The sequence below is a fragment of the Scyliorhinus torazame genome, chromosome 17 (genome assembly GCF_047496885.1).
Source record: "Scyliorhinus torazame isolate Kashiwa2021f chromosome 17, sScyTor2.1, whole genome shotgun sequence".
In the NCBI taxonomy this organism is placed as follows: Eukaryota; Metazoa; Chordata; class Chondrichthyes; order Carcharhiniformes; family Scyliorhinidae; genus Scyliorhinus; species Scyliorhinus torazame.
Window position 1 is genome coordinate 117,352,157 of NC_092723.1, and position 13,893 is coordinate 117,366,049.

The 13,893-nt window shown below is 42.6% G+C and overlaps 1 long non-coding RNA gene across 1 annotated transcript; it reads left to right on the top strand.

Moving 5' to 3' along the window:
- Positions 1-1,007: 1,007 nt before the first annotated feature.
- LOC140394100 (uncharacterized) lies at positions 1,008-9,480 on the top strand. Its single transcript, XR_011935816.1, has 2 exons — positions 1,008-5,829; positions 9,232-9,480. It is a non-coding gene; the product is annotated as an uncharacterized lncRNA (long non-coding RNA).
- The last annotated feature ends 4,413 nt before the right edge of the window (positions 9,481-13,893 follow it).

Genomic DNA, 13,893 nt, shown 5'->3' on the forward strand with positions numbered 1-13,893 from the left:
GAAGGACTAAACCTGTCACTGAGTGTTGGTAGGCTTCCACTAGGCTGGGACACAAATAAGAAGTTTGATTCTGACTTTAAAACAACAGGAGGTATTCAAGTGCTCCATGTAGGTTAGCTGTTTTCTATTAGATAGCTACAATTCAGCAGTAGCCTTCACAAGCTTGGGATTCTCTAAGCCAGCTGCCAGCTACTGCCTAAACTTTGCTGAACTAACAGAGTCAGTTACGCATGTCCCTACAGGCATTCCATGTCAGGCTGATAGAAATGATTTTTCAATAGCTGAATTTGGAAAATGAATGTATAATAAGTTTTCCTCTTGTCTCACCCTGTTGGTCAAAGCAAAATAAACTTGGTTGGGGAATTCACTGTGGCGTTGTGATATATTCCCAAATAGATTTGGCATTTTAGATCAAGCTAAATCACTAGAGTTACCTACTCTAATTCAATTTGCCCTGCTATTCTCCCTGCCCTTGAATGATTGCAGGAGCAATCAAAATGATGCGGAAGTGGGGCAATTTCCCAGCCCATTACCAGTTTATTAAAAGCTCCCTCTATAAAAGTTATCTCTTTAAATACTTGAAGCAGATTTGATGCATCTAATTCAAAATGACGATATTTTTGTAACGCCAGGTGAGTCAAATGAATGAAAGTTCTTTGGTCCATTGAAGTACAGATTCAAGGTGCATAACTGTGACTTTGTTGTGTTCCATTAATTAATTGTATGTAACCTTTATAAAAGTTGTAGCATTACAACCTTGAGATTAGTTCTTTTTAAGACATCCAGGGGCAGCACAGTGGTTAGCGCTTCTGCCTCACTGCACCAGAGAAACGAGCTGGATTTCGGATTTGGGTGACTCAGTATGGAGTTTGCATGTTCTCCTCATGTCTGCATCATCCTCCAGGTGCTCCAGTTTCCTTTCGCAGTCCAAAGATGTGCAAGTTAGGTAGATTGGCCATGGTCAATGTGTGGGGTTATCTGGGTAGGGTGGGGGAGTCGGCCGAGATAGGGTGCTCTTTCTGACAGTCGGTAGACTCCATTGGCCGAATGGCCTCTTTCTGCACAGGAACGATTCTATGTATTAACATAGAACATACAGTGCAGAAGGAGGCCAATCGGCCCATCGAGTCTGCACCGACCCACTTAATCCCTCACTAACCCCATCTAACCTCTTTGGACACTTGAGGACAATTTAGCATGGCCAATCCACCTAACCACATCTTTGGACTGGGAGGAAACCGGAGCACCCGGAGGAAACCCACGCAGACACGGGGAAAACGTGCAGACTCCGCACAGACAGTGATCCAGCGGGGAATTGAACCTGGGACCCTGTCGCTGTGAAGCCACAGTGCTATCCACTTGTGCTATCGTGCTGCTCATTGGATCTCTTGGTTGAAAAACCACAGAACTTGAATATGCCTGAAAAGAGACGTGTTGCTGAAGTTTTTCAACTTGCAGTCATCAGGACAAATGCAGGAATGCCAAATTTCAAAAATCACCGCAATTTGTACTACTTGTGCTACCGTGCTGCCCATTGGATCTCTTGGCTGAAAAAGCACAGAACTTGAATATGCCTCAAAAGAGACGTGTTGCTGAAGTTTTTCAACTTGCAGTCATCAGGACAAATGCAGGAATGCCAAATTTCAAAAACCACCACAATTTCTACTACAGGAGAAAAGGGGGCTGGTTAGTTGGGAAATCTACTGTGACCGAAATACATAGGCCCCACATTCCAGCAATTGGCTGATCAAATCAAACAGCATGTTCCTTTGATTGTTTGTAATAGGCAGAGTACAGTCTGTTCTCAACCAGCCCACGCTTGCAAAACACAAAACAAAACCTCTGTTGTTAGATTTCATTCTGGGATTGGGCAGCACTTGCTGATCAATCCTGAATGCCCTAATAGCTACACTAAACCAATTTAAGATAATCAGTCGAGCTCATAAAATGACTCATTCATACACAAGGAACCGTTTTCAGCAAACAAAAGGAAGCCTTGTGAATTTTTAAAAATTATCTGAGAGCTTAAGTAGCCTATAGTTTCCCATTACTTTTTCCATTGCAATGCCTCGGTCAATCAGTCACTTTACCAACGAACCAATCAGCATCCTTTTTTCCTGTAGTATAAATTATTGTGATCATTTGAAATTTGGCACTATTGTGCTTGTCTTGATGAGTGCAAGATGAAAAGCTTTGGCAATATGTCGCCAGCAATATGAAAAATTGTAGTTGTCTTTCTCCCAACCTGATGTGCCTCCTAAGTTATTCGGTCATTTTGGCTCTGTCATGTTCTCCCTTGTAATGCAAAAGATTCAGGAAATGGTATGGGGTTTTGTGATATGATTACATCAAGGACTGACTGTGATTGGAGACTGATATAGCTGCCTCTCAGCAACATTCTCTAAACACATTTTGCAAGACATATCAATATTCTATCTGGCCGGCAGGTTTTAATCTTGTATAGATTTGGTCAGCAGCAGTGGCTATGCTATAAAATCCGTTTGGATAAGTCAATCCAAAAAAATTCAAACAGTGGAAATACAACTTGCATTCAGGTTTTTGATCGACAAGGAAGTCGAGGGTTATGGGACAGGCAGGAAAGTGGAATTAAGGCCACATCAGATCTGCCACGATCTTATTGAATGATGGAGCAGACTCGAGGGGCAAAATGGCCAACTTGTGCTTCTGATTCTTATGAACTACTGGTAAATTAGTTAAATATGAATCCTTGTGCTGGTAAGAATGATAAGTGTATTTTAAATGATTGTGCCCCTCCCAAAACTTCACTCAGTGGGGATATTTGTCCTGTGCATTTAAACATTCATTGAGGAATGGCAATATACAATCCAGTCAGAAACCTCCCAAGTATTGACATATGATCTGGCGAGTTATGTAAGTTTTTACAAATGCCAATGTTCACATCTAATCAATTAGTTTTGATTAATGAGTACAAAAAAGTTTTTTTTTTGAGTATTAATTGCCCAAATTAAGAGCGGCCTTTCTCGATGTTATTCCAAAGCATTATTTTAAAAATCACATTCGAGCTTTGTTGGAGTAGGCAAGGAGGTACATTAGTAAAAAGTACGATGGATATCTGGAGTTATTCATATAGATGATTTAGAGGAAAAATATAAATGATTTGGAGGAAATTGTAACTGATGTAAATGAAAATGGAGGAAAATGTAACTGGTCTAATTAGTAAGTTTGCGGACGGCACAAAGATTGGTGGAATTGCGGAAAGCGATGAGAACTGTTGGAGGATACAACAGGATTTAGATCGTTGGGAGACTTAGGCGGAGAGATGGCAGATGGAGTTTAATCCGGACAAATGTGAGGTAATGCATTTTGGAATACCAGGTAGGGAATATACAGTGAATGATAGACCTGCAAGAGTATTGACAGTCAGAGAGATCTAGGTGTACAGGTCACTGAAAGGGGCAACACAGGTGGAGAAGGTAGTCAAGAAGGCATGCGGCATGCTTGCCTTCATTGGCCGGGGCATTGAGTATAAAAATTGGCAAATCATGTTGCAGCTGTATAGAGCCTTAGTTAGGCCACACGTGGAGTATAGTGTTCAATTCTGTTCGCCACACTACCAGAAGGATGTGGAGGCTTTAGAGAGGGTGCAGAAGAGATTTATCAGGATGTTGCCTGGTAAGGAGGGCATTAGCTATGAGGAGAGGTTGAATAAACTTGGTTTGTTCTCACTGGAACGAAGGAGGTTGAGGGGTGACCTGATAGAGGTCTACAAAATTACGAGGGGCATAGACAGAGTGGATAGCCAGAGACTTTTCCCCAGGGTAGAGGGGTCAATTACTAAGGGGCATAGGTTTAAGGTGCGAGGGGCAAGGTTTAGAGGAGATGTACAAGGCAAGTTTTTTTACACAGAGGGTAGTGGGTGCCTGGAACTCGCTGCCACAGGAGGTGGTGGAAGCAGGGACGATAGTGACGTTTAAGGGGCATCTTGACAAATATATGAGTAGGATGGGAATAGAGAGATACGGACTTCGGAAGTGTAGAAGATTTTAGTTTCGACGGGCATCATGGTCGGCGCAGGGGTGGAGGGCCAAAGGGCCTGTTCCTGTGCTGTACTTTTCTTTGTTTTTTTCATTGAGAGTGATCAACACTTGGAGTGGACTTTTGAAATGGAGGTGAAAAAACTTGTCAGAAATGATTGGGTGTTGTAAACTGAATCGTGTCAGTTATACATGGATGAAGTAAGATGGGCCGAATGGAGTCCCTGAGCATCTTATGAACTTGGGCATCCATTACCAACTTTTATCTTGGTGACTTGATTCCATAAAATATAAAATGTCTTTTGGGGGGGAAAAGAGGGGAATTTTCAGTTCTTGCTAAAGTGGTTGAACATGATGGAAGTTTTTGTTGAAGTAAATTGTGTGAGATCCTGTAAAAGGTGAGCTGATTAATGTTCAATTTTATATACACAAGATGGAGGAGAGAACCTTCAGAAACTTACTCTGCAGAGTTTCTCGTGGCCAGAATTTGCCATTACTTTGGGACAATTGTAATAAAATGAAATGGGAAATGTTGATATTGGGATTGGTAAGTGTGAACAGAAGAGCGACCAAGAATTGGAACAACAGGAAGTCAGATTTGTGGATAGGAACTTGTTTGCTGCCTCCTGTTTGTCGATGTTAATAGAGATAACAAAGTCATGGATTCAGCTGAGAAATTGGCAGTGCTATGGAGTTGGCGTGAGGTGATCTTGATGATGGTGAGGGTATGGGCTCAATCGCTCAGCTCACATCGGCGTCAAATTGGATGCCCGAGTGGTGAACAGTCCGGTTTAGCCTCTGACAATTACCAAGGAAAGGCATGAAGTTGGTGGCTAGGAATGGTATCTGTGGCCGGGGCCAAAGACGATGGCTTTAGTCTTTCCAATATTGGAGGAAATTTCTGCTCATCCAATACTAAATGTTGCACAAGTAGCATGAAGAATCCGAGGCAGTGAAGGGTTAGAAATAGGAGGTAGTGAGGTAGAGCTTGGTGTAATCAGTGTATGTGTGGAACCTGATATTGCTTTTAGGTGATGTCACTGCGAGGAAGATCTGAGAAATAGAAAGGGGCCATGAATGGATTCAAATAAAAAGCTTGCATTAATCCCATGTTCTGCAAGGTTACCTAAATGTGACAAATTAATCATCGCAGCACTATGAGAGCTATGATTTATTTTTATGTCATAAAAAATATTTTTAATGGACTTGCTCAACTGGCAGGACCGAACATGTGGATAATATTGGGGTGGGAGGAGCCAATCTGAAGAGCTAAGAGTATGAATAAAATCTGGAAGCCAACATGAAAAGGTATGCACAAAATCTTTGAAACTGATATAAATGGGTAATTAAAGAAGGGGTTAGTCACTAAGGAATGAAAGAGGCAATTTTATAGCGGAGAATAAATGAATAATGGATGAAAAACAGAATGTTATAAATACTCCAGATCAGGCAACATCTGTGGAGAGAGAAATGCAGAATTAATGTTTCAGGTTTGATCTTTCATCAAATGCATGAAATGTCATTGACCTGAAATGTTGGCTCTATCTCTATACAGATGCCTGACCTGCAAATTTCCAGCAGTTTTGCTTTTAGTTCAAATTTTCAACATCTGTATTTCGGTTTTGTATAAATGAATGATGGAGCTGTTTAACAATATTTTGCCTCTATTTTGAAAGGGGCATGAAAGACCTGCAGAAGTACGTAGAGGGAGATTGTTGAACAGCAACTGATAAATTTATTTTTAAAAACTTATTAAAAAGTAATTTCAAAAGATGTCCCGAGATGGTCTATTCTGGAGTACTGTATTCTGGAGGTGAGTAATATAGTAAGGGTACTAACTAAATTCCCAAATTCTTTGAAAACACAAATATCAAATGTTATGCTTCTAAACATAAAATGAGATGGGGATAATCGAAGAAACTAGAGCAGTTAGTTGGTAAGATGTGGTCATTTTTAAACACTTAAAATTGAAAAGTTTGGTCAGGTGCTTAGGGAAAGTTTTTTTTTCTGGCTTAGAAGCTGGTGACTATTAGACATAGGAGCAGGAGTAGGTTACACGGCCTATTGAGGTCGCTCACCATTCAGTAAGACCATAGCTGAACATCTGCAACAACTCCACTTACCTGTATTATTCCCATATCACTCGATTCTCCTCAGTCTCAAATATGTTCATCAACGGAGGTGGCACAGTAGTTAGCACTGCTGCATCACATCACCAGGGACCCAAGTTCGATTCCAACCGTGGGTGACTGGAGTTGGTACCATTCTCCCCGTGTCTGTGTGGGTTTCCTCTGGTGCTGCGGTTTCCTCCCACACTCCAAAGATGTGCAGTTTAGGTGGATTGTCCATGCTAAATTACTACTCCACAAGATTAGCTGGGGTTAAGGGAATGCGCCTAGGTAGAGTGCTCTTTTGGAGGGCCGGTGCAGACTCAATGGGCCAAATGGCCACCTTCTTTCTGCACTAAGAATTTTGAGCATTGCCAACCCTCTGCCATAGAGAATTCCAAAGATTCACAACCCTCTGCATGAACAAGTTTCTTCTTGATAAATCAGAGTATTTTCTTAATGACCAGTGACAAGAACTGTGGAGCAGCAAAGGACTTTGGATGACTAGCTAAACAAAGCAATATAAGTTAGTGCTTGGGTATAAATGGTGATCAAAAGTGCATGTTTGCCTTTATCTCATGGGATCTGGAATACAAAGTTTGTTTTAGTTGTACAAAGTCTTGATCAGACCCCATTTTGAGTACTGCATTCAGTTTTCAGTACCTAATCTCTGGAGGCATATTGGCTGTAGAACGGGCACGGTGCAGATTCACTCGAATTTTATACCAAGCTAAAAAGGGATAAATTATGAGGTCATGTTGCTAAAACTTGACTTGCATTCCTTTTGGTTTAGATGATTGAGAGGTGAACTAATCACAGTTTCCAAAATGCTAAAGATATTTGGTAGAGTAGATGTAGTGTTGGCAAAATTCAGAAGAAAGTGGCAGCATTTTAGCATCAAGGCTAAGCAGGGGTGAACATTTTACAAGACACAGTTAGTGGAATCTGGAACCCTTTCTGCCACAGCTGTGGATGCTAAAAGTTTTCAAGATTGAGATCAATAGATTTTGTTTGGGTAAGAGTATCAATGGGTACAAATCAAAGGTAGGCAAATGGATTTGAGGTATAGATAAGCCACAAGCTAATGGCATAAACAGGCTTGAGCTGAATGGCCTCCTCCTGTTCCTATGTTATCACCTGAACAATGGCAGTAGCCTTCACGACAGCATTTTGTCATGAATTCCATTAAGGGTTCACACGAGAAAAAAATAAATTCTCCAATGCTGGTGAATCTCTGGTTCGACACATCTTCATCTTATAATATATTTTAAATTTGTGGATTAGAAATAAAACAACTAGTTAAGACTTGCATTTATATAGCATCTCATTGTATTGAACCATACTGACAGCAATTTATCCAACAAAGTTCTGCGATTCCGTGGCTGTTATTTGTTTTAAAGTCTTTAAAAAAATTTAGAGTACCCAATTATCCATTTTTTTCCAAGTAAGGGGCAATTTAGTGTGGCCAATCCACCTAACCTGCACATCTTTGGGTTGTGGGGGTGAAACCCTCGCAGACACGGTGAGAATGTGCAAACTCCACACAGACAGTGACCCAGGGCCGGGATTCGAACCCAGATCCTCAGCGCCGTAGTCCTAGTGCTAACCACTGCACCATAGGCCGCCACCCCCGTGGCTGTAATATGGGGAACGTTTGCTCCTTAAATTTCACAGACTTGAGGCTTTTCCAACTCAAGATTTTTGTGCAATTACAGAAGCAGACAAATTGATTTAAATACGCAGATTAGGTCTTTGTTTTCCCTATCCAGTCAGCATTTTTTTTTTATACCTGTAATCTACAGCATTTGAAAATTAAAATTTCATGTGCATGTGCGAAGTACAAAAAAATGACAGTTCCTACTGGCAGTTTTTATAAATTTATCTACTTTGATTTTCCAGAACCAATTTGCCTAATTGCATAATTTATAACTGGATGCAAACAATCCAAACACAAACATTTCTTTAAGTGTATACAAAACCTGCCCCCAAAGCCCCAGGCAAGTAGCAATTGATTTCCTCGGAGCCCCTACGGGGTTCTGATTTACACACTTTTGCAAGTTTTCAAAATAGGTAAAGAATTCTTTTTTTTAATATAAATTTAGAGTACCCAATTCATTTTTTCCAATTAAGGGGCAATTTAGTGTGTCCAATCCACCTACCCTGCACATCTTTGGATTTTGGGTGCGAAACCCACGCAAACATGGGAGAAATGTGCAAACTCCACACGGACAGTGACCCAGAGCCGGGATCAAACCTGGGACCTTGGTGCCATGAGGCAGCAGTGCTGGCCACTGCCACTGTGCTGTCCTATAGATTAGGAATCCTAATCTGAAATTTAATCTTAATTTTTGATTTTTCCACTGCTTTCTGCTCTCAGATCTGCAACGAAGGTCAATGTTGAACAACCCAATCGTGGTTGTCTGAATGGGCAAAGCCAGCAATGTTCACATCCCACAAATTAAAAACACACTGCATAGCTAGGATGTCACACTAAAACTGCACATCTTCCACCAAAGTGTAATTGTTTCAGGTGGCCGTGGAAATTACTTTTATGACGGAATCTAAAACATTGGATAATTGGAAGCCTTGAACTCACTCAAGGTACAAATTATAGTTCAGATCTCCAAAGAATTCAGTTTCTTGATGGTGAATTTGACCCCGTTTAAGTCATGCATTTGAATTACATGCTGATGTAGACCTGGAGAAAACGAAGGGTTCCCATCATGGGCCAATATTCAAGAGCTTGAGTATCCAGAACACTCTTCTGACTTTTCCAGAGGTGATTCATGAGTACGTCCACTGCTGCATCTCTCAAGATGTGAATCTTATTGTATTTCTCTAAAACTCCAAATATGTGATCTTCAAAAGAATTCTTGTTGCATTATGCACCAATGCAAAATGTTCTAACGCTGTTGTGCAGCATGAAGTTTCTATTCTTACCAGCATTTAAATGCAACCTTTAAAAACTCAAAATGGCAACTGTCCCCTTTAACACTATGTTCAGGAGGAACAGAGTGATGGGGGCGGGGAGCTATTTATCATTTTATATGGATTGCTGTATTTAACTTTCATTATTTTCTCATTCCTCTTGAACTGCTCGTTCATAGGATCTACTATGAAGACTTTGGCAGCAACAGGTTTGTGCAATCCGAACTGTAGAATCAATTTGGCACTGTTCTGGGATGAAGAGGAAACACGCCCGTGAGATTCCTGAAGTATAACTAAGAATAACATGAAACATATGTGGCTGGGTTTCGACAGAAGAATGAGAACCATAGGGTGTAACAGGTTTCAAAACTCAGTGGGCTGCTACTGTACTGAACCTTGACCAGCGCCTAGACAACTAATCATTCAAGGTAGCTATAGCTGCAAATTACTAAACTTATCACTGGATTTTATGTTCTAATTCTTCCCTATACTCACAAGGCAAGTGGATCTTATGTTGATGGCTTGAGTATTATTAAATAAAATTTGGACCATTTTAACTGCACCGTCAATTTGGGAGAATACTGAAGGAATTTCAGCTTAGTGAGTAAAATTGAAGAATTGGGCAGCACGGTGGTTGGCAGCGTTGCTTCACAGCATCCCAGGTTTGATTCCCGTCTTGGGTCACTGTTTGTGCAGAGTCTGCACGTTCGCCCCGTGTCTTCATGGGTTTCCTCCGGGTTTTCCGGTTACCTCCCATAGTGCAAAGATGTGCAGGTTAGGTGGGTTGGCCATGCTACATTGCCTTTAATGTCCAAAAAGGTGGGATGGGGTCACGGAGATAGGGTGCAGGTGTGGGCTTGGGTAGGGTGCTCTTTTCAAGGGCCGGTGCAGACGCGATGCGTCGAATGGCCGGTGCAGACTCGATGGGTTGAATAGCCTCCTGCGCTGTAAATTCTATGACTGAAAATAAGGTAATAGAAATACAGGTTTATGCTATCCCACCTCCCCTGTGTTCTGAAACTTGTGTAGATGTGTGTTAGAATGAAAAAAGGGTGTTCTTTTCATTTTTGGACCACCCCATTCCTGCTTTTAAAAAAGGGGAATACTAAAATACCACTTATTAGCCACCTTAAACCTCACCCAATTTCTGAGCAGTGAGCAGCTAGCAATCCTCCCCAAAACAGATACTCGGCCTCCTTCACATATTTTGATCAGGTACTTAACACCTTTTGTTAAGACCTTGAAAGAATTTCTGCTGGGCTGGACATGTGCTCCACTAAGCAGGTCTGATGATTAAATAGCCAAACCAACAATCCTGACCCCAGGCAAACCTTCCAACCTGCTGCAACTCACTCATTGCCACCCGTCCCACCAATTTGTGATTGGGTCCCTACCTCCCCTCTCTTGCTCAGCTGCGTGGAGAAGGTCACAGTGTTTGTTTCTTTAAATGCAAAGAAATGTAATTTCTCACTTTAAAATTTTATGAACTCAAGATTATTGAAAATGTAGGGTGCAAGATTGACTTTGTCAGCACCCATTTGAGCACTATGGGTGCTGATCCGGGACCAAAATGGTATCTAGTAATGCACCCATATGCTTCAGTGTATTGTGTTTGATGCCGCCTTACTGAGGGTGTGTGTGGGTACCTAATTTTCTTCATTCGTTCATTAACGGGTGTAAGCGTCTCTAGCAAGGCCAGCATTTGCCTGTCACTAATTGGGCTGGTTTAGCTCAGCGGGCTAGTTAGGGCTAGACAGCTGGTTTGTGATGGAGAACAAGGCCAGCAGTGTGGGTTCAATTCCCGTACCAGCTTACCCGAACAGGCGCCGGAATGTGGCGACTAGGAGCTTTTCACAGTAAACTTCACACTTGCGACAATAAAGGGTTTTATATTATTATTAATTGCTCTTGAACTGAGTGGCTTGCTTAGGCCACTTAAGAATCAGCCTCATTGCTGTGAATCTGGTGTCACATGTAGGCCAGACCAGGTAAGGATGGCAGATTTCCCTCCCTGCAGGGCATTAATGAACCAGGTGTTTTTTTTTACGGCAATTGATGATAGTTTCATGGTCACTATTACTGAGACTAGCTTCATGTTCCAGATTTATCAGTGGTAGGGATTCTATGATTATTAACTGAATTTAAATTTCACCAGCTGCTATAATGGGATTTGAACCCATGACCCCAGAGCAGTAGCCGAGTTCTTTGGATTATCAGGCCCGTGACATTACGTCACCATCTTCCTGAAAAGTGCACCAGAAGAATGCAGAGCAGGGAAATCACAACATTGGTCAGCATGCATTGCTGATTTGACCCCAGTGGTACCACTTTGGATCTCTGTGCTCCAGTCCATGCCCTTTATTAATCCCATACAGTTGAATCATATGGGACCCCTGCAGTGCAGGAGGAGGCTTTTCAGCCCATTGAGTCTATACCAACCCTCCGAAAGAGGCCCACTCTCCCAATCTATCCCTGAAACCCCCACTTAACCTGCACATCTTTGGACACCAAGGGGCAATTCAGCATGGCCAATTCACCTAACCTGCACATCTTTGGACATAGGAAGGAAAGCACACACACTGGGAGAATGTGCAAACTCCACAGTCGCCCAAGGCCAGAATTGAAACCGGGGTCCCTGGTGTTGTGATGCAGCAATGCGAACAACTGTACCATCCTGCCGTACTGTTGAGCAGCAACAAGGACCCACCCCCACAGAGTTAGCAACTACTTATAGGTTAGTTCTTTCATTTTTTTTCTGGCTGTTGCTACAATTCTACAAATGTTTCGTGCTTTCAAGTTGTAAGGCCCAGAAAGAGTGGTTTGGCATGTACTCGAAAACCTTTTCACTGAATTCAAGGCTTTGTTACAAACCAGTTGGCATGAATGTACTAGCAGGCTTGGAATACAGCATGACTGGAACACTGAGCATAAGCCAAGCAGAGCAGTGCAAGCTCTTAGAAGGAGAGACATTGGAAACGGAGAAGGGCTGTCAGCAGAAGGACAGAGGGAACAATTCTAGCTGAACCTCAATGAGGAGCACTGAGAGACATCAGTACTTCAGTTAAGGCACTCATTAAAATCTGCCAGCTGCTGCAGCCACAACTGTAACCATGGAATAAGACGAGGACTGAGTTGTCAGTGGCTGTGAAGGTGGCCGTCGTAATAAACCTTTATGCATTAAACTTTAATTCCAGGGTCAGGAACTCAGTAGCTGGAACATTTCTGAGTCCCAATCCTGCACTGCATCAGTGTCGAGCAATAATTGGTTCAGAACCGAGTTCAGTGCCCAATTAATGGCATGCATGGGCATGATGCAAGCCCAAAGGGATTAAAAGGCAAATGGAAACCTTGGCTGAGCTTACCTTTCTCTTTGGAAATGAATGAGTGGGAACCGGCAAGAGGCTGCAGTGGTTTGGTCTGCAGGCAACCCCATGTTTCTCTAATGCCTCCTTTGAGGCTGTGGTGCACAAGGGAGCTGCACTCTTCCCTCCATCTGCAAGAAGAGCCTGTGTGAACCAAACTAAACAAGTGACTAAGGATGCCAGCAGTCTCTTATTCCTATTGAGTCCAAATTACTCCTCACAAAATCAAGCCTCTCAGCTCTTACGATGGTAACTCTGTACCTCCATGTGAACAATTTGAGTTTAAATCTTAGCTTCTATACAACTATTGGGCGGCCCGGCAGCACTGTTGCTTAACAGCTCCAGGGTCCCAGGTTCGATTCCTGGCTTGGGTCACTGTCTGTGCGGAGTCTGCACATTCTCCCCGTGTCTGCGTGGGTTTCCTCTGGTTTCCTCCCACAGTCCAAAGATGTGCAGGTTAGGTGGATTGGCCATGCTAAATTGCCCCTTGGTGCCCAAAACTGTTGGATGGGGTTCCGGGGATAGGAGGTGGTGTGGGCTTAAGTAGGGTGCTCTTTCCAAGGGCCGGTGCAGACTCGATGGACCAAATGGTCTCCTTCTGTAAATTCTATGATTTCACACTGCAGTCATGAGCACAAATGGCTCCCTGCTATGCTCCCAAAGCTATGCTCAAACTTGTTTCATACCCTTCATGTTCCCCATGGTGGTCAGTTAAAAATTGTTAACTGTCATTCCCCCCCCCCCCCCCCTACTCCTAACAAGCTCTGCAATTCATTCAAGCAATTAATTGCACACGTGCCACTTGCTGGCTCTCCCTCCTCCCACCTTTCCTTTGAAAATCTAACCACGTCACTAAGGCTTCGGAAGCCAGAGGCACGTTCCAAGTGCATGATTTTCAGGGCCCCATCCTCACCTGAACTCAACCCCACATTAAATGTATTTGGGAAGTTTCATCACATGACAAGACCCCAGCCACACCCATCGCTGTGACGCACTGCTTTCTTGCACCAACTGGAAAGTATAAAGATTTATTGCCCCATTGGATGTCAGCAAAAACGGCCTATTTTCCCCCTCATTTGCAATCTTTTTATATCTAGTAAAAAAAATGTTGAAAATGAAAATAAAACAATCATTTTTTATTGTCCCTCTGATATTTCGTCAGGATTGTCTACAGCAATCTGGAGATTGATCTTCAATTCTTTTTTTAAATTAATTTAGTGTATCCCAATTATTTGTTTCCAATTAAGGGGCAATTTAGTGTGGCACATCTTTCGGTTGTGGGGGTGAGACCCACGCAGACATGGGGAGAATATGCAAGCTCCACACGGACAGTGATCCAGAGCCAGGATCGAACCCAGGTCCTCAGCATTGTGAGGCAGCAGTGCTGACCACTATGCCACCGTGCTGCACCTTTATCTTCAATTCTAGAGGGTTGGTAATCCTATTCCCTTGGGCAATTGAAAGTTCAGACCTAGATAT